The 21,671-nt window shown below is 41.4% G+C and overlaps 1 protein-coding gene and 2 long non-coding RNA genes across 10 annotated transcripts in view; 2 read left to right on the plus strand and 1 right to left on the minus strand.

The window, feature by feature from the left end:
- Nucleotides 1–21,671, minus strand: part of LOC110016276 (limbic system-associated membrane protein) — an 828,641-nt gene that overhangs the window by 485,415 nt on the left and 321,555 nt on the right. The window lies entirely within an intron of this gene.
- LOC111948417 lies at nt 1,232–6,359 on the plus strand. Of its 8 annotated transcripts, none has more exons than XR_002874415.1 (11): nt 1,232–1,271; nt 2,198–2,303; nt 2,445–2,516; nt 4,373–4,549; nt 4,626–4,713; nt 4,829–5,325; nt 5,408–5,490; nt 5,616–5,700; nt 5,772–5,888; nt 5,971–6,102; nt 6,200–6,359. It is a non-coding gene; the product is annotated as an uncharacterized LOC111948417 (long non-coding RNA). The 8 variants fall into 8 exon arrangements; XR_002874414.1 differs by lacking the exon at nt 1,232–1,271 and adding an exon at nt 1,282–1,675; XR_002874413.1 differs by lacking the exon at nt 1,232–1,271 and adding an exon at nt 1,661–1,675 and having other exon boundaries at nt 2,182–2,303.
- Nucleotides 7,843–12,218, plus strand: LOC111948420. The gene is made up of 3 exons (XR_002874423.1): nt 7,843–8,237; nt 9,498–10,187; nt 11,814–12,218. It is a non-coding gene; the product is annotated as an uncharacterized LOC111948420 (long non-coding RNA).

The raw sequence follows: 21,671 nt of genomic DNA on the forward strand, positions 1-21,671 counted from the left end.
CACCAAACAAGATTCACACATCAAATTTGTGTCCGCAGCAACAGCTGCTGGACGCTTTTCCAAAAAAAGTGTTCATAAACAACACACTTTTTTCACACGTGGGAGCAGCTACCACCTTGTTTTTAGCCTCAGCGCTACATGGAAGCATTGACTGTCTATCTTTTTGACAATGTTCAGACACGGATGACATTATGAGATCAGATTTATTCTTTTGAATCCTTTTGAAGAGCTCTACAAAATGATTGATAATCACGTCTCCATTTCTGAGTTCATGAGAACATTCAATCTTTTTTTTTTTCAGGAGCTCAATGAGGCCACTTTCAGCAGTACCTCCATGTCTCTGTGCTCCAGTTTGATGATTTGCTGTCCCGCATTTGTCCAAGGAAGGAAAAAAAAAAATAATAATAAAGTCTTTTAGCAATTGAGAAAAATATAAAGTTCAGGAGTACAACAATCAGATTCTCCTCCATGTTTGTTTTGAACAGCGCTTCTTCTGCGTTACTGTCAGTAGCAAATAGTGATGCACACACATACAGTGCCCTCTAGTGGTTCTTAGCAGGAAACAACAGTTGTTAGTGGGGAAATAACAAACATATGGGCCTATTTATGTTTTAAAAAAATCACATATAAGCTGCTCATGGGTATAAGTCACATATCCCTGGCTAAACTATGCAAAAACGCGACCTTTACTCCGAAAAATATGGTACATTTTTATTATTCAACAACCCCTTTTTTTTAAAAGTGCTGGGCATGACTAGAGAAGCTACACTGCAAAGGACAGTCAGAGAATGAAGATTCTAACCACCAACCACACAAGAAGAAGCTGTCAAGACATGCCTGAACACAATCAGAATTCATACATACACAAACCGAGATGAAAGTGGAGCAGTCAGATCTGAGCACAGTTGGATGTGTGGAATAGTAAGTCAAACAGTGCAGGAAGGGGGAGTATGTTAGAGAGGAGTGTGAATTCAGTGTCCGTGCTCACTTTCAGGTAATTCTTATCAACCCGGTCTCATCCTAAAATGTGTAGTAGCTACATTTGTCCACATGGAAATGCGTGAGAGTTTTACAAAAACGCCCCCTAAACTGTGAGGGGGATACGTTTCATTTTTCTATTCATTTTCTACGAGCCTTCTCAGGATCACGTGACTTTGGAGGTTTGGCCTGCCGTGAGCAAAAAACATGGCGGATGCACGTTCATTTTTCGGTGGAATATCCCATAAAACAAGATATTTTGAGGACTAATTTTTATTTTGACAACATTTCTAGTGAGAAATATACCATTTTCTTTTAAAATATGCTTTCATTTTGGACATACAGTTTGTAGTTTGCTTGTTTCGTTCAACTTTTTCTCCCAAAGGCTCTGTTACGTTGGAGAAACACGTTAACTTTTATTCATATCTGCAGACGTGCGCGTGGGTCACGTGGCTAATATGATTCTCTTTTTTTCCGCAGAAAATGCCATAAAATAAGAGTGATTGTGGACTAATTTATTTTTGAAAACATTTCTAGCAGTATATATCCCCTTTATTTTCGTAATATTGCAGACATGAAGTTGTTTGTTCCTCAAAGGATCTGAAAGCGTCTGATCTTTTCCATTCATATATGCGGGCTGACGTGGGTCACGTGACGTGCCTTTCTCTTTTTTTCCTGTGGAAAATCTCGTAAAAAGGTACGTTGCGATTTACTAATTTGTTTTATTTACATTTCTAGGGACCCGTGTATAGGTTCTCTCGTTCCGTGTTGCTGTTGCGGCGATCAGGCTATGATTGACATGTGACAACAAACCGGAAAAATGTTGAGTTCAGGGACGGACCAAAGAGTTCTTTAAATTGATTTTTCTGCATTTTAATTTATTTACACTACGAGTCTAATGGTGTGTGATAAAAAAAAAAAACTATAAATATTATGATAAATGAGATGAAACAATTATTTTGATGGATTTTATAAAATATTAGGATCTATTATATTCTTTTTTCTTTAACTGTCAATTTTTTTGACGTATCTCATATATTATAGTATTACAATGAAGTGCTCTAATTTATCTGTTAAAAAAGGTTTCATCACTGTTTCCTGTAGTAATTTTCAATATTGTTTTAAATAGGATATATTAAATAGGATATATTATCTAAAGTAAACAGGCTTTTAAGCCTTCAATTTGCCCCAATTGACATGAAGTGCGCATTTCGAAAAGCCAGTGAACGCAGCGTCATACGGGCACCCCCACCCCACTCCCCCGGAAACCCCCGGATGAACCCGCAGGAAGGCGCGCGGCTGAAGAACTCTTGGACAGCTGGAAGGTGGGCGATGCTTTGAACTTTTCTCTGTAGAAATGTAATGTTTAGATTTGGGAAACCAGAGATGGGTTTTTAGTAAAAACGTTTTGTCTGTTTAGGATAAACGTTGAATGACGAGGCGTTTTTCCATCTTAAATTTAAAAGGCCGCAGGATCACGGTGAAGGCCTCTTCTGTATAGAGGACGGGGGCGGAAACGTCACGTGGTCTCCGCAGAGGTAAGTTTCCTTTTGGGTCATTTAGCCAGAAACGGGGGTCTGCAGGCCTTTAAACAGCTAAGAGCATTTAAATGTCTCACTTTCCAGAACTCAGTAGGACACACAAGGTGTCTCTTCAGCCTTTAGAAAATCAAACACTCATTTGCATTTATGTTATTTTGGAAACTGGATAACTACTGGGGTTTACAAAGGCTTTTTTTTTTACACATTGTAGATTTTATGTTGTTAGTACATCTCAGCCAGTATTTCTTTAAGGGCCTATATCATGCAACATCAACGTTTTAAAATTTTAAAGTGTATTATAATGTTAATTCCTCACAAAAACTAATCCACAGCGGTATTTTGATCCATTCACGCATCTCTCAGCATTCCTCTGAAACCCTCTGAGCACCAGCCCCTCCCAATTCACAATAAGAGGGTCCTCACATTGTGACGTCATCATAAGTGAGGAGCAGCCTCTTCTAGGAAGAGCCTGTGCAGCTAAAACCGCCTCCAGGCTAACAGACACGCCCACTTTCTCAATGGAGCTAGTGGTGATCAGCAAAATGCTTTCATTGCACAATATTCACATCCATCTTTGCAAAAGTTTGGATGGAAGAAACGCAGAAACGCTGCAGACGCCGACTCTAGGTTGATGTCATGAAATAGGCGACACCCACAAGAAGAGAAAGGCGGAGCCTCAGAGATCGAGGAAATAGTTTATTCTAAATGGCTAGCATGGTATAGGCCCTCTAAATTGTGCGTATTGACCTCAAATTGATTTTTTTAGGGTACGTTGTCAGGTTTAAAAAAATTCTTCATAAATGCTGGAATTTCTTAAAATATTGTGCATCACCGCTTGATAGATTATTGAAGCATTATGGGTACTGTAGTCAGGAGCCTGGCACAGTAATACTTTGCTTCAACTGTTGAGTAGATCACCAAGTTGAGTAAAGTGTAAAGTTTGACTTATCTGACTGTTTTGTTTTGCGTGATGCGCTGTGTCGTCTGAAAAATAGGATATTTGTTTGAATTAAAAACATTTTTATTTTTTGTCAGAGAACCGCAAAGGAGGGGTCAAGGAGCCACATGTGGCTGTGGAGCCTCAGGCTGCAGACCCCTGGTCTAAACAATTATGGCTGATTTGATTGACCACATGCATTTATCCTAGCATTGTCAACAAAGTTAAAGAGCCGCTCCAATGGAAGTCATGTTTTTAAGATCAAACATTTTTCTCTTTATTGAGAACATTAACAAAAATATAAACACATACACAATAATATAAGATTAAAACTGTTTCTGAGTATTTATTCAAATCTCAATGGATCAGGAGAAGATGAAACTGATTGTCTCAAAAAGCTTATAGTTGTGACGCTCTAACTGCCATGAATGGGCCAAAGTCTCTACTCCACTCCAATTCTGATGCATCCACTTGCAGACAAATACCGGTAGATCCATTAATGTCCTGAGTTCCCTTGTCTGAGCTGGTATCTGGCTCAAAAGTTTACACATGGATAGCTCCAATGTTGCTCATTGATTTTTTTTTTTGCTATGCTAATGTCGGCTAGGGCTTGTGAGGTGCTATAAGCTAGCGGGAGAGAGAATCAACAAATGGTTTATGGGAAATTAGCAGAGGCAAACATCTGCACCACAGCTCTGAGGTGAAATTCTTATGAGCTGCTGTGCTGCAGAAAAATGTCTTAAAAAAACAAAATGATCGTAATTAAAAAAAAACACTGGGAACGATTTTATAATAGCTAAAAATTCTGTTGGAGTGGGACTTAAAGTCCCACTCCAACAGAATGTCTGATTCCTGATTCTTGTATGTATGTATATACATAAAAGAACCTCATGTTTTTTTCCCTTTCCTCTCTCAGACTGGTCAGTTATTTGGAGACAACATGTACAAATAGTTCCTGGACTGATCTTCTGCTAACTTTGAGATGGAGAAGCTGTCAGGTTCATCTGTTTCAGGGTCCTGCATGCTCTCCCTCCATGTTGGCTGTAGCAGTGGATGGAACTTGCTAAATGTACTGTTTTGAGAGCCAACTGGGGTGTGTAAAATTCTTTTCCACCTACATTTTTGATGGTATAAATGTTTTTCTTATGTAAACTTTTCTGTTCTTTTAGGCTCAGTGGTTATTTGGAAGATGCGTTTTTGACCAAAAACACTGTGGTGACCTCCTTTGTGAACTGCATTCATGGGGAAATAGAATATGTAAGGTTATTTTCATGGCCTCTTCCTTAAGAAAATGAACATGCCTGCATATATGTTTTATTGTATTTTGTGTCATATCATCATGTTAATTTACGACATTTATTTGTTTTGATAGAATCCTGGAGATGGGAGATGTGGAGCAGGTAAGTTTGTGGCAGCACCAGAGTCCTCCAACAAGTCTTCTGGCAAAGTAAATGAGGAAGGATCGCAGTCTGCCATCGTGGAGTTTTGCTGAAAGGCCTGAACACGTTCCATCCATGCATCCATCTTCTTCCATTCATCAGGAACCAGGTTGTGAGGGCAGCAGTCTAAGCAAAGATGCCCACACTTCGCTCTCCTCCAGCTCCTCTTGGGGGACCCCGGGGCCAGCTGAGAGACGTAGTCTCCCCAGCGTGTCCTGGGTCTCCCTTAGGGCCTCTGCCCTTATTCCTGTTGGAGTTTTTTTCTAACCCCTTATGTTTCAAAAGTTTGCAAACATACATTTTGGTTGAAATGATGAGGATCCGAGGATGAAATCAAGAAGGGACAACATCAGGGAAAGGGACTGAACCGACTGAACAGCTTCCTCTCTTCAGCAGACACATGTTCCGAGTACATATGTGTCAAAAACTGGTAAATACTCATTGAAGATGCATCCTTTTTGTGTAGTTTGTTTTCTCAGTTTAATACATTTTGATCCTTTCATTCTGCACAGACATCCTCGCCGTTCAGGCCGGTGGCTGGAACAAGCGGAAGTCAGAAAAGCTGGAGCAGACGTGACCAGAATGATACCTCCAGGTAAAGACTGTGGTAATGTTGTAGATAAATGTTGGCTTGTTTCTTTCATGTTACTCTCATGCTGTTGATGTGGAATATCTCTTGATTTCTTCAGTATTATTAATACATTAATCTCTTCCCACAAGGACCAATCAAAATGACCCAGAGAGAAACACTGAAGGGCTTTGTCTGAGCATCAGGAAAACAAGAATCAGCTGTCATCAACATATGGTAAAAATCTTTTGTAACCTTTGTGCTATCTTGTGACCCCACCCTGACGTGTTCTCCCTACCATGACAAAGGTGGATAAAGGTGGAAAGATTTCATGTAATCCATGGACACCAGTGAAGATCACAAATCATTGAAGAAAAAAGGTTCAGAGCACTGTCTAGTGGGTCCAGATGACCCAACTCCCAATGGTAAAGTGCCTAGGATAGAACAAGGGGTTACACTTTCTAAAGTTGTTGCATAACTGATCAAGCATGATGTGATGGATTGCAGGTTATGGTGCCATGGTAAAGAACTAAAGGCTCTATGATGTCATGCTGCTGACCAGACTGTGGTTGGTGAAGTCCAGCAGCACTGCAGGTCCTTGAAGTGTGGTTGAAGAGCTCTCCTCCCAGCTTTTGGAAGGTTCTGCCCCACACAGCCAGGAGGTTTCTCTTTGTGATCTGCATGGATGTCCAGGGCTTGTGGCATTTATGTGTTTTCTTCTTCATTTCATTTTTAGGCAGCACAGAGTCATTGATGGAGAGAGGACATGAGGGACTAATTGTCTGCTGAGGAGGAGACTTTCTGCAGTTCAAGCCCCAGCTCCACCCCTAAAAAAAGGCTTATATAAAGGAAAACCTCATTTCATTTTTGTACCAATAAATGACTTTTAATTGAAATGAGAGATTTTTTTCTGAACTGCACCAATGAAGGGTTTTTCAACCTAAATTTCAACAATAACATTGTTTTTTACCTCCGTTCAAGTTTCTACAACACTAGCTAAACATTTCAGTGCTCACACCTGTGCTGAAGACACTTCTCATTTTAACTCAAACGTTTGGCCTTTGATTTGTATGTCCAACACCTTAGAATGAAACACTGACCTATTAAACTCATATAATGTGCTATGCATCTCCAAATCCTTTGTCAGGGTACAGACTACATTTTAATTGTAGCAAGACTGAAGTAAAATGTAACAAAATGACAATGAGTTATCTTAAATTAGGGGTAAATGACATGAGAAATTAAGAATATTAGAAGTGTGGAGAGAAATGTGTGTTTATCAGTATGTTAGCTGCAGGAAGGGTGCTGTCCTTGACATGTTCCTTTACTCAGACAGGATGACAGGTAGGGAAGGGGGTAGCCGATGATCTGCTCCAGTATCTTCAGCACTGAAGCTTCTGTTGCTCTTCTTCAGTTTGATCTGAGAGCCAGACCATGATGCAGTTGGACTGGCTGAGCGGTAGGTTGCCAGCAGCTTCAGACGTGCTGATGTGCCTTGTTGATAACGTCCTGAATGTTAGGAAACCAAGTTAGATCAGCTGAGATGGGGATGCCCAGGAAAGGGAAGCTGTGAACCTTCCTCTGTGCCTACTAAAGTCCAAGATGACTTTCATGGTCTTTTATTTGCCGATCAGCCTTACACTATACAGTTTCCGCACTTGTCTACAAAGTTCACCTCAGTGACCTTTAATAAGTCTTTGTTATTGGCAAGTTAATTACTTATATCCAAGACATGGAGATGTGGGTCCAGTATGAGCAGGATTTGGGAAATGGCAGTTGCCAAGAACTCACATGAAGTTTCAAGGTTTTTCCCTTTATTTGGAGGAAAAAAAGTTTTTGTCCTTTGTTTGTTGTGCAGAATTGCAAACCTAGAAAGAAATCAAGTTGAAAGAATTTATATAAATGTATTTGCCCTTCTTTTGACCCTTCTACATCATGAATATTTGATGGCTGTTGCTTGGCGACTGTGAGATCTCTCCATAGGATTGACATGGGCTGGGCCTCTCAATGACCTTGATATGATTGTTCTTCAGCCATTCCTTGGTTGCCTTGGCTGTAGGTTCTAGGTCACTAACCTGTTGGAAGACCCATCCATGACTGATTTGAAGGGTCCTGACTTAAGGAGGGTAGGAAGTTCTCACTCAGGATTTTCCATTAATGGCTCCATCAACGTGGTGACGTAGCTCTGTGCAGAAAAATAGCCACAAAGCATAATGCTTCCACCTCCATGTTTGACAGTGGGGAAGCTGTTCTTGGGGTCAGAGGTAGCAATTCTCTTCCTCCAAACCCAATGGTTGAGTTGATGCCAAAGAGCTCAGTTCTGAGCCAAACATTCCATTATGCAGAATAAACTGATAGAGCAAACCCTATTTTTCAGTGTGTGATTTTTATTTTTTCATAAATCTTAGGACAATTTAGATGATAAAAGTAATAAATATATGAAAACAGTATAATACAGTAAATATGTAAATATTTGATGTGATGAACAATGCTTATCTGATTTAGACCCAACATGGAATATTTTATGACAGACACACATCAAGTTGTGTTATTTAATGCACGTAATTTAGACACAAATGATAGAAATGTTAGGTTTATATGTCAAAGAGGCCATGTGAAAATTTTAGTGCAAATACGCATGCGTGCGCGCCGTGCACATTAAGCCACCCCACCCCCACGTATCCGCGCGCCGGTCGGTGGGTGTTGGGCGTCAATAAAGGTAATCTGGTTGTCGCGCGTTCTGCATCTCTGCACGAGCTAAAGAAGTCTCAAAGGTAAGAAATGTAAACACAAGAGGCAGTAATGAAAATACTTTATGGTCATCTGAATGTATTTTCATCTGACAGATGAATGCCGCTGTTGTTATCACTGTGTGACGGCAGAGCGGTGCTGAAAAATACGGCCTCCAGTCCATCAAGAGACTGAACGTAACACGACTGCAGGTTACTATGATCATCATAGAAAAATGTATTAATTATTTGTTTCGACTGTATAGTTATTGTGGTGGAGCAGAGGGGGAGGTTTGTGAGAATCGGGGTTACATTAGCTAATGATTATGGCAGCGCTCGCGCCACCGCCGGTTTCCCGGCAAAAAAAGGAACAGTAATTTACTGATATATTAAAGTGTTATGATTGACCTATTTAGGGTTTTTCTCCAAATTTACACAAAAAACGTTGTAACAACGATCATCTGGACTTGGTTTTGTAAATATTTTAAAACAGTCTCTGTCTCAGAGACCTGGACTGACTGACTCCTCCCCCTCACGTTCCAAACAGGAAGTACCCGCTGGCTCCAAGGAGCCAAAATCCTGTTGACTTCTAAAGAGAAACAAACAGCTGTTAGTTAGTCATTCTATGGGTCAGATTAACCATTCTTGTTGTGATACCCTTTTCAACATGTTTTTGCTAATTCCAGTTATTTGTTTTACAAAACTGTTTCTTTATCACAAGTTATTCAAATTATAGACTGACCAACAGATGCCTCAGTAATAGCATGTGCCACCTTGAATGTTTGTTTGACAAATTCCACCAAGCTCACTTTCAGTGGAAGCAGTGTGGACTTTCAACAAGCTTACTCCTGATTGGCGACAGTAGTTGCCATAGAATTGATACTCAGATCAATCACTGTCAACTGGCTCCAACATGGTGACGTCTGTATCACAGAGAAACGACGACAGAATTGAATTTGTTATGATGGATCTGGAAGGAAATGGGTGACGTCACACTCGCTCAGACCTTTTCTCTGATCCAGTCAAACTGCTTTTTTACCAGTTTTATTCCAGAAATCATTTTGGATAAGAGGAAAGACATCTTCAGCTCAAAACCAAGTCTTCATGACATTTTTTTATAACTTTTCTTTTTAAAATTCAGAAATAATAACCTGCACATTCTTACAAAACTGTTAGACTTCAATTGCTACCTTAATTTAATTGTAAAACTAACAACCATTAATTGTCATTAATATGGCAATATTTTCCCCAAATCTTATCAGAATGGGGAACTGGACACAAAAATTCTGCTTTTCCTATTTTCAGCTGACTCTGCCACGAGGCTCGACAACTTCTTGCATCAACTGTGATCGCTGTGGCTGCCAAAACATCCAAATGTAAGACGGGCTACAAAGATTTCAGGCCAAAAGAGAACGCCTCACATGTGATGAAGTGTCTGTATTGGTATGTATTTACCATCTGTGACTCAGAGTCATTAACCAATTGTCGATCTGTTCACAGTGTTGTATGATAATTTAAATTTTGACGATGACGATACAAAAATTGCTGCCAAACCTGCCAAAAAGTCCCGCCTCTTACCACACACATGTTGTGCCCCCTAAGTTGCCCTAAGTTCCCTGATCAAGCAGAAACGTGCTTTGACTGGATGAAGGCCTTGTATCAGGTATACTGGTAATAATAATTTTACATTCACCTCAGTCTGTTGTTGTTCCTCATTATTCATGGAAGCTTGATGACACAACATCTTCAATCTGCATGAACTCTAGTTTGATTAGAAACTTTCATTTGTGAACCGTCAGCAGATCTGGTCATGTCTCACCAAAACAACCACACTAATCATTTCATCATTTTCATCCATTAAGGTTGGAAAAACCAGCAGCCCTCCAGTGCTTCAGCAGCCGTCCAACCATCAACCGTTTCAGACATCCATCCTCCCACCACTTCAGCCCCACAGCCGTCCACCAGTGTGCCAACTTCTGACATTTTACTATCCTGGTACAATCTTATTTTTCTGCACAGTTAGCAAAAATATGTTTTTTAAGATATTCCTGTGTTTTTTTTATCCTCAACAAATGTTTCTCCAAAGAAATGTGAAAATACAGAATTATTCATCTGGTGGTTATTTTTACACTTTTCCTCAAATCTTTAATAAGAAAGAAATAATTCAGTTCAAGTTTACTTTAGCTTTTCTTTTTAATGGGCATTACAGTTGATATAAAACATATAACATGCAATTAAAATGCTTTGTAGTTAAAAACATTTTACACACTATTAAAAGATTCTATAAAATATTATTTAAAAAGAATCCTTTCCAAGAAAATGTTGACTACCGTATATCTTCCCATAGTAGCCCTGGCGTTTATTCCATCACAGACAGAACAGTGATGGTTAATGGGTTTATTTTGCAGCAAAACTTCATCAAGAAATGTAGACAAACACCAGCAGATGAACATTTCAGCATTTATTCAAGTGATGAGAATATTGGATTGTGTTCTGATCAGCACTGGCTGTTGACGTTTCTTTTCTCCTTGAAGCATCAGCCTCCGTATCAAAAATCATGTTGGTTGTCATGAGGATCTCTTTCCTGGAGACACACCCACCTTTCCGTCTTTGTGCAATAATTCATGTTCAAACCAGTTCTTCTAAGTTGTCGCTTTTCTTTGCATTTCCACCAGTAAAAAGTAATACGACAAAATACTTGCAGAATTTGTAAAGATTTGGATTTTGTATTATTAATTTGCCTTTTTTAGTCTTTTATTATAAAATAACTATGCATTATTACTTTATTTTAACTAACACATTTATCTTAGTTTACAGTAGTCCTCTTAAACATCTCTTAAACAAGTTTACACTTTTCATCTTTCAGAATGCAGCCGTGTGATTGGAGGAAAAGATTAATATGCAATGAGGACATTTAAAGAAAATAGGAGCAGTTTTTATTTTACATTATTACTATTTTAAAGTAGAACTCTAATGTATATAAATGCTTTTTTATTAATTTGTTTGGCATATATACTGTGTTAGAGTTCTGATGATTGTTTTGAGTGGTAAACGTTTTTATTTTATTTATGAAACCCAGATGGAGTTAATGGAGTGCTAGTCATGTTTTATGTTGTATATATTATTAATGAATTTATTTATTTATTTTGAAGTGCCTATTTGCAAGTAAAGAAGGCGGGGTTATGATTAAAATATGTGCGGACAATCCATCAACGTGCCTCTTCAACATGAATTTCCATCAGTTTTTTTGCTTGGTCGCAAATAAATAAGTCCAAATAATAATCAGCCTAATTTGTTTTTTTGTTTATTTAAAATTATATAAATCTTTTCTAATTTTGTCAATAAAAGGACAAAAGGGGTAGATGATGGATGCATGTCCAAGTTTTATTATTCATGTTCTACAAGTTGTTAGATATTGATTATTTGATGCTTTTGTGCTATGCATTAAAAATCAATGTAGTAATGTAATTATTCATGAATATTTAAATAGTACTAATATTTCCTACAAAGGATAATTGACACTAATCAAATTAAAAACAGTCGTCCTGTAAGCACTGAGTGAACAAACTGTAGCCCATCGTCTATCACTGTTTGATTGAACCTTCTCTACTTTTCTTGCAGGGGGGGGGTCATGGCCTCTACGCTGGATTCCAAAAAAGAGACAAAAAAAACCCCGACCTCAACCCCCACTCTTAGTCAGACGTGTTTATTTTTTTTATTTACAATAATAAATAATATACTATGTACATTTATTTTGTTTTACTTTTTTATACTTAGTTTCCTTATTTCCTATAATATTTATTAGTAGTTGTTGTTTGTTGATGTTAGTTCTTTTTAGCCCCTTTTATGTTAAAATAGACGTAAATGATCCAGATGCTGATATTCTAATATATAGACAGATTTATGAATGAATTATTCTCAACAGAAGTTCAACGCTATTGTGGTAGCAGTCTGACTGTTTTACTGTAATCTGTCGTGCCTCACCCACTGTCCATCCCATAAAAAAGAACAATTCTACATCATTAACCTTTTTTTATTTTTATTCATATGGCACATTCATAAATACAAAGTTATAAATCATACCCCCCATTTTTCTAACTTTATCAATGAGTTCAAACAAAACATGAACACAATAAGAAACTCTGACAATGAGAAAGCATTTAAAACATTCAATCTGTGCGTCAGTTTCAATGTTTTTGTGAAAAATTTCATAATAATCCCCTGGTTTGTTTCTTTCTTGTTGCTTTTTGGAATTGTTGTTTTGAATTGTTACAGTCAATAAAGTTTGAATAAAAAACAACTGCAATCTGTCACGCGACAAGGTACCTTCGCTCTGAAAAACATTTGATGTTTTGTTTCTTTAAGTACCTGCAAAACAAAAAGTTTGCATTAGTAATGGAAACATTAATTTCTATAAAAAATAAAAATAAACACCTGTTTGTCGCTGGGCTTATTTTTAAAACTTAATTTTCCCGATAAACGTGGGACTGGGAGCAATCACAAAACCAGTTTAGAGCCAAACGTCTTTTTTTTTTTTATTTACAGTGTATTTCTTAACTCAACTAGTTGATGTTGAAAAAATACGCTTGCATGGACGTTACGACAGAGTACATCGGTCCCTAGAAATGTTATTAAACCTAAATATTAAACCTCAGACGATCTTATTTTACGAGATTTTTTTTCCACGGGAAAAAAAAAGAAACTCGCGTCACATGACCCCACATCAGCCCACAGATATGATGGGAAAGATCAGACATTGTACACAGCATTTAGACTTGTAGTGTGAATACTTTAACATGTAAAAGAATATTGAATAAAACAAATCGCTAAGTAAATTTAGAGAACTCTCCAGTCCGTTCCTGAACAACATTCTTCCGGTTTGTTTAAATGTCCTTCAAAGTCGCAACTACACAGCATGAAACCTATATACACGGGTCCGTAGAAATGTAAATAAAAATAATTAATAAATAGCAACGTACCTTTTTACGAGATCTTTTATATGAAAAAAGAGAAACTCAGGTCACGTCACGTGACCCACGTCAGCCCGCATATATTTATGGAAAAATATATGCGGCTGAAAGATCAAACGCCTTCAGATCCTTTGAGGAAAAGTTGAACGTAACAAACAAACTACGAACTGCATGTCTGCAATGAATGGATATTATGAAAATAAAGGGGATATATACTGCTAGAAATGTTTTCAAAAATAAATTAGTCCACAATCACTCCTATTTTATTGCATTTTCTGCGGAAAAAAAGAGAATCATATTAGTCACGTGACCCACGCGCACGTCTGCAGATATGAATGAAAGTTAACGTGTTTCTCCAACGTAACAGAGCCTTTGGGAGAAAAAGTTGAACGAAACAAGCAAACTACAAACTGTATGTCCAAAATGAAAGCATATTTTAAAAGAAAATGGTATATTTCTCACTAGAAATGTTGTCAAAATAAAAATTAGTCCTCAAAATATCTTGTTTTATGGGATATTCCACCGAAAAATGAACGTGCATCCGCCATGTTTTTTGCTCACGGCAGGCCAAACCTCCAAAGTCACGTGATCCTGAGAAGGCTCGTAGAAAATGAATAGAAAAATGAAACGTATCCCCCTCACAGTTTAGGGGGCGTTTTTGTAAAACTCTCACGTATTTCCATGTGGACAAATGTAGCTACTACACATTTTAGGATGAGACCGGGTTGTTCTTATATGTGTGGAGACTGAAAACATGATCCCGTGGAGCTTCTTTAGGCCAAAATGTCACAGTGTGCAAGTGTGTCTGTTCAGGTGAGCACAGAATGGGAACACTATAACACCAGCTCTAAGATGCTTGAAAAGCAAAGCATTTCTCCAGCATCCACAGGTACCTGAACACATCCACTTCAAAGACATCAAAAATATATCTCTACGAACACATTATTGGGTGATGGACAGGTTGTGTTGAAATGCTATCAAAATTCCATATGCTGCAATCACAGTTTAAAAAAGTGAGTGCACTGACTCTGGCACAGACATGCAGACACGTGCAGTGTTCCCCTACATAGAAACTCTTAAGACAGCCCTAGTAAAGGGCGATGAGGGACAAAGGTGAAAAAGACGGCGGCCATATGGCTGTCATAAAAAAGAATAAAAAACACATTAATATTGAGTGCAAACTGGGAACAGTTGGTTATTCTCTAGAGAAAAACTTTAAATTGGGGTGAGATAACAAATAATAAATGAAGCTAGAAGTAAAGGCTTATATGGAGTTGAAACGTTTATAAAGCCTCAGATTGCTTTCCAACATGAAACTGGATTGTAGTGGGGGGGCTTCAGTGGCCCATTCAGGAAATACACAGCACTGTTAACAAAAATGAACACAAACTAGAGAGAACCATAACTAAGTAGCCCATGATATCTTAACTTTGTCTCTATAAGCTATAGCTCACTTTTCTTACCATGTAAGCTCAAGAAAAATTACTTTTTTACATCTCACTAATGTATTAGTTAAAAAATCAATCCATTCAAACATCAAACATCAAGTTGTCCTTACTCAATACTTGTAGATGTCCCCTCTGTCAAACATTTTCTGAAAATTCTTAACAGAGTCCAGTGCACCATCATCAGCAGAAACAGCAGCTGCTTCATCAATACGTCAGCTTTTTCTTTTTGTTCTTGAATGGTTTTACAATTCACGCATGACGCTAGGTTCACACTGCCCTCAGCAACATGCGTTCAAGCGACTGTTTTGTTTTCAATGAAAAACTGTGTGTAAAACCATGTTTTAGCATTCTGTATTTTAAATTTTCGCAGGTTTCTCTGACCGTTTTGCGGCTCTACATGTAAAACACATGGCCATTAAATGCACCTTGAAAATTATACCAGGTCAAAGTTTGACCGATCACAGACTTACATTTGGCAATGAAATATGGAGGAAGTCCCTTTAAATGTACTAAAGTGCCAAGCGTTTGGAAATTGATCATGGAGGAGGAATTAATAATTCATTATTGCTGACACATAGACATATTTTAAGCGCGCTTAAGATGACCTAATTTATCTTGAATGTTCTCAGCAAGTTTCAACAGGTTATACAAAAGTGCAAGTAAACTAATGTGTTTTAGTTATATTATTTCTATGCATATGAGCACATTTTCCTTAATTACATCATCATTGAGTTTTTCCATTTCAAGAAAATGTTACATTTTTTGTTACACTGTTGTTAGTTGTTTCAAATTATTTAATCAAATTGAAATCAATGTTTTCATGGTACTCCCTTTTAAAATAATTTGATGTACCCAATTAATGTATCACTACATTTATATTTAGAAATTTATTTACTTGTAATTTTCTCTGGTCTCCTACCGAACTTTTCATCATTTAACCGCTGGCTTTCTAGATGGTGCCCAGGAAACTGCGTTTGTTTTGTGGATAACTGGAGCGCATTTTAGGGGAAGTCCGATCTCATGCAGAGAGATGGCGTCCATCCTACTCTGGACGGTGCCGCTCTTCTTTCTAGAGAGAACCTGACAATCCAGAGACGAGACCCGGGCGCAGAGCAGCAGTGTAAAACGCTCCTCTGAGCCTCCCTTAGGGTTAGTGCCGGTGCAAAACCCATGCAGGGAAAGTCAAGCAGGTCCTAGCTTTAGCTTATGTGCTGAAAGACAAATGAAAGGAGGGCGTCATAGAAACCTTAAAGTGACAGACAGCAGTTCTCACAAGCAGAATTATGATGTAATTAAATGCGGTTTATTAAACATTAGATCCATTTCCTCCAAGTCCCTCTTAGTCAATGAGTTAATCATTGATAACAACCTCAGTCTTTTAGCCTTAACAGAAACTTGGCTCCAACAGGATGACTATGTTAGATTGAATGAAGCAACCCCCCCCACTTATGCTAACTATCAGAAATCCAGGATTTCAGGGAAAGGAGGTGGTTTGGCAGTAATATCACAGTCTAGCTTACTTCTCAGCCCTAAAGTTAAAAATGCTTATAATTCATTTGAAAACATCATATTGTCTATAATCACCCAAACAGGAAAACTCGAAAACCTGTTTTACTCATAATTATTTATCCCCCCCCCCCGCCCATATTCAGAATTTTTAACTGACTTCCTATCGACTATTGTCTTAGATTCTGATCAAACTATAATAAAAGGGGATTTTAATATTCATGTTGATGACCCCAGTGACTGCCTAGGAAAGGCTTTTGCAGCTTTATTAGATGATGTTGGTTTCACCCAAAGTGTGAATGAACCCACTCACTGTCATAAGCCCACCCTGGACCTTGTTTGAACCCATGGTATAGAAATCAGCCATCTGAGTGTCCTTCCTCTTAACCCCATCATTTCTGATCACTTTCTGATTACCTTCCAGTTTACATTAGAACATGCTACTGCCCCAGTGAATAAGAAACAGCTTAGAAGAACTTTAACTGACCGTTCTGTGTCTGAGTTTAAGCACACAGTTCAGCCAGTACTTAGTGATATTCTGAGAAAATACTCTGAGTCCAGCTCCCATAGTACCAGTCCTAGTATAAATGACCAGTTTGTTAATGATGCCTTACAAGCCCTCAGGAGTACACTCGATGTTGTTGCCCCCCTGAAACCTAAGTTCGTCAGACAAAACCAAGTAGCACCGTGGTTTAACGCTGAAACACGTTCTCTTAAACAAGAAACCCGTAAGTTGGAAACAGAATGGCGCCGCTCCGGTTCAGAGCAGTCTCTGAATACCTGGAAAAATAGCCTTTTAAATTATTATAATTTTTTTTATTAACTTGTTCTGTCCAACAGCTGAGCAAACAGATTGGAGCTGAAGGCCTTTTTTGTTGGACAGGTTTTACTATCACAAAAAGAGGTTATATAGCTTCGAGAAACCAGAGTGTAGATTTGTATAATCCCTTTTTGTTGTAATATTTTTTATTTATTTGTTACATTTAGTGTGTCTGGGGAGGGAGAGGGGAAGAATGTGAGGGGGGGGGGGTGGAAGAGAGTAAAAGGAAAGAGGTGAGAAAGTGGGGGATACAAGCACTGATTTGAATAAGTTATTATTTTAGGCTGTAACATTTATACCAGATCTGCTGGAAAGAAAAATATTACAGGGCAGCCAGGCAGTCAGGAGACGGCAAGCCAGCCACAGAAAGAGGCCAGAGCCTCGTAGCGCTGAGAGACAGCCAGCCAGCCCCCCCCTGCCCCGTTCCTCAGACGGGGCAGGGGGGGTTGACGGGTCGGGGTCTCCGCTGAGGCCATCGGCGGTTTCCCCGGCCGGTTGGCTGCCTCGGTCCCGTCGAGGCCTGACCAGAGCTTTTCTAGGGCCGGCGTTTGGGGGTGGGGGCCTGGGCTTGCTCCGGGGGGGGGGGGGGGGGGGGGGGGGGCGCTTTCTGGCTCCTCTCTCTCTGTGTGGGGGTGGTGGTGCTGGGCCTGGGGTGTCGGCGCCTCCGGGGTAGGGGCCCCTGGGCTGGGTGGGCCTGGCCCCCTTGCTGGGGGGGGGCGGGGGACAGCTGTTTGACCACCGGGGGACAGTCTATCAGCTGTCCCCAACTTACCCCCTTCCTCATATAACCTCATAATAGGGTGAGGGGGTGGGGGGCTTAGCCTGCGATGAGCCTTGGGGGGGGGTTTACTAGGCAGTGGCCCCCCTCCTATGGTTGCTGTATGGAGTGGGCCCCCCCTCTTTCGGTTTTATTTGCACCTTAGACATGTAGGGCCCTTGGTAGGGGGGGTGCTTGGACATCACTGCCAGAAAGCAGCGGATGTCCTCCTAGCACCCTACCCGCCAATTTTAACCGCACCTTAGACATTTAGGGCCCCTTGGTGGGGAGGGTGAGGGGACGTCACTGTGAGTAATCAGGAGATGTCCCCTTAGTGCCCTACCCGCCAATTTTAACTGCACCCCCCTTAGTACACACACCCCTCCCCCCTCAATATATACATCCCAACATAAACACACACACATGCACACACACACCATCTCAAACACACATACACGCACACACATTTTGCAAGGAAGGTGGGACCTGGGTCCGTCTGTCCCCTGCCTCTTCCCTGGTGGGGGGTGCGGGCCCCTTTGCAACGGCGGCCGTGTCCCCGGGGTGCCGGCTTCCTGGGCCCGGCGGTGCTCTCTCCGCGCGGTGGGGGAGTTCACATTACATCTGAGCCGGGGGTGTCTGGTCCCTGGGGGGTGGGTTCTGGTCCTTGCTCCTGAGTGCTGGGCCCCGCCAAATTTCCAACTGTGGCCGAGCCTGGTCGGGCCATATTTATAACACCCCTTGTGGGCCCTCTTTTTTTTCCCCGGGGTTCCCCCCTCCTGGGTGGGGGCGGCGGGCCCCCTGCCTCGCTCCTCCCTGGACCAACCGTGGGCCGGGCGGATGGCTGCCTGGAGTGCGGAGCGGGTCTCCCTTGGGGGGTCCTGGCTCGTACCTGGGGTTGGGGCGGGGGGATGCCCGGAACTCCTGGGTGGTGGTGGGGTGCTCGTCTGGGGCTGTGGGCGTCCTTCTCCGGTGGGGCTCTGCGTTGGGTTCTCCCGGCGCGGCGGGGGGGCTGCTCTCCTGGTTGGGCTGGGGCGGCGCTCTCTTTCCCTCCGTGCTTCCCTGGCCTCTGGCTCTGGGGGCCTTGCGGCGGCCCTGCTGGCCCTGGCCTGGGTGGCGGGCTTGGTCGCCCGGGCGGCGGTTGTTCCCTGCCGGTTCCCGTGTGGCGTTGGGGGGATTCCGGCTGCCGCTGCTGCTGCGGTGGGGGTCTTGGGGTGGGGATGGCTGGGCACTCTCCCTCCTTCTTTTCACGTTCCACCATCCATTTTAGAAGAACATAAAACCTCACCTGAGCACTGGTGTTAGCTCACCTTTGCACTAATAGCTTGCATGACTGAATGACCAAAATATTTCACACTAGTTGGTTTTAAGGCACAAGTATGCATGTGTGAACACTATCTGTTTTGTGTACATGTCGACAGGTGGACATTTTTGCAGCTAGCAGGTGTGTTTATAACATTAGAGTGTGTGTGTGGACGGGCCCCGCCCTTTTTGTACTGCATTTGAACCTTACCATAATGATTAACAACCAGTAAACTTGTTGCTTTATGCTGCTTCATGGTCTTATCCCCCTTCCCCTCCTATTATCACCCCCTACCCCCCCCTCTCTCTAGCGTCCCTCTCTCTTCTTCCCCTCTTTCCTTTTCCGTCCGGTCCAACACCAAAGATTTTCAGACACGATTGAAATTAATAAAGTTTGGCCTCAATTACAAAAGGGGTTTATTCAGACATACCTTTGGTTTGTCAGAAGATTAATAACCCCTCTTGTTAAAGCAAAATATGTCCAACACAAGAGGCCCTCAGCTCTCGTCTGTCTGCCCAGCTGTTGGACAGGACAAGTTAATAAAAAAAAAAAAGGAAGGGGCCCGTTGCCAAAACGGTGGTTAACCGCCCCCCCCCCCCCCAAATAAAAAAAAGAAAGAAAAGAAGAAGAAAAATAGAAAATAATAATAATAATAATAAATAAAAAATATATATATTAAATTTTTTTTTAATAAAATAATAATAATAAAATAAAATAAACCCTCCCAAGTGAGCCCCTTAACCCCTCCTGTGAATGCAGAGTCGAAACCCCGGGAGGCCAGGCCATGCGCCAGCCACTGCCACGGGCGAAACACCGGCCACGGGCAGACGCCAGGCCCCAGAACCCCAAGCCCCCAAGCACACCAAGACATAAATGTTCTATTCTGAATTATATGCTGGAACTGCTGGATTCCTTTGTTCTTCCATGAAGAAAAATGAATAATGCTTTTGTTAATTAAAATGTCAGGGATATTCCAAATGGGAGTGAATTACATGGAAATAATGTGAGGTTTTTTTTTTTTAAGAAATTCCCACCAGGCTGTTAGAGATGAACTGATATTTAAACTTCTGAAGCATTTGTGTTGTTTAATTTTAGAACTGAAGAAAGGTAAATTAGAAATATCTAGGTTATCACAGAGATTTTTTTCTATATCTAGCCAAGATTCATCTAACAGTCCAGGATTCAGCCATTTTTGTACATAAAACAATCTGTTCGCGGAGTAGTAGTCCTGGAAGTCTCCAGCTCACACGGAGGCTGTGAGCTTTTCAATGCAAAATTCCCGTCAGTCCTTAGAAACCGTAAAAACGATCACTTGGATTTGTGTTTCCAGTCGTGTCCCGACAAAATAAAGGCTGATGTTATTCCCACATATTTACGTGCAGCCAGCCAAGTCACTATGACTCAGAGGTAAATTCACTCCTGAGCATGCGCTGTTCTCTTTTTTTTCTTTTTTTTTTTTTCTAACTTGTTCTGTCCAACAGCTGAGCAAACAGATTAGAGCTGAAAGCCTTTTGCATTGGACAGGTTTTACTATCACAAAAAGAGGTTATAAAACTTTAGAAGCCAGAGTGTAGATTTGTGTAAACACCTTTTTGTTGTATTTTTTATTTTTTATTTAATTGTTGTATTTAGTTTGTGTGTGTGTGTGTGTATGTGGGGGGGGGGGGGGGGTGGTGGAAGAGAGTAAAAGGAAGAAAGGTGAAGAGGTGGGGGATACAAGCACTGATTTGAATAAGTTATTATTTTAAGCTGTAACAATTATACCAGATCTGCTGGAAAGACAAATATTACATCAAAGGTGAAATTTTGACACTAAAATAAGCGAAAAATATCTGTCCATCAATACACTGTGGGTTAGGAGGAGGGATGAAGCAGACAGGGAGCAGTGTGGTAGTGTGCACGTGGGGGTGGTGATACATGCATGCTGCCGACGTGAACCGTGTGTTTATAAGGGGAACCAGATCCTACCCAGCCAGACCAGGAGAGGGGAGGAGAGCCCCCCCCAGGCCAGGAGCCCCCCCAGCATCCGGACCCAGATAGCCCGGGAGGGGGGGGAGGGGGGGGAGGGGGGGGACCGCCCACCCAACCAGCCAGGCACAGAGGATCCCCCCCTACAGGGGCCCCCCCAACGCCCAGAAGCATAAGCGAACCCAGTGTCCGGCCCCCAGGCCACAGGACAGGAGTGCTTAGCCGTACCAGGTGGCAGCCATGGGGGCCACCGGGCGCCAGACACCGAGAAGAGGGCCAAGGACAAAGCCAGGGCCCCCAGAACCCCTGAGCCGCCCACCACCTGACCGGCGCCCCGTCTCCGCAAGCCAGCCCAGGCACGCGACCCGAGCAACCCAGGGATCGCCACGCACCCACAGCCACCCCCCATAACCCTACAACCCTACACACTACAACCCCCCCGCCATAATATCTGAGCCCCCCTCCCCAATCCTCTCAGTGCCCTCCCCTCTCTGTGATGGGGAGGGAAAGGCCCAGAGGGTACCAGCGAGCCAGCCAGCGGCTTATAGTCCGGAAATGACGGTAATTGCAGCAGCTAGAGGTTCAATAAATAGTGCAAATAAAGATGGAGATAGTGGACAGCCTTGTATGGTTCCTCTTTGTAAATTAAAGCTTGGAGATGTTTGGTCATTGGTTCTGGCACGAGCATTAGAAGAGGCATATAATACTTT

Source organism: Oryzias latipes, chromosome 13 (assembly GCF_002234675.1).
Source record: "Oryzias latipes chromosome 13, ASM223467v1".
NCBI lineage: Eukaryota > Metazoa > Chordata > Actinopteri > Beloniformes > Adrianichthyidae > Oryzias > Oryzias latipes.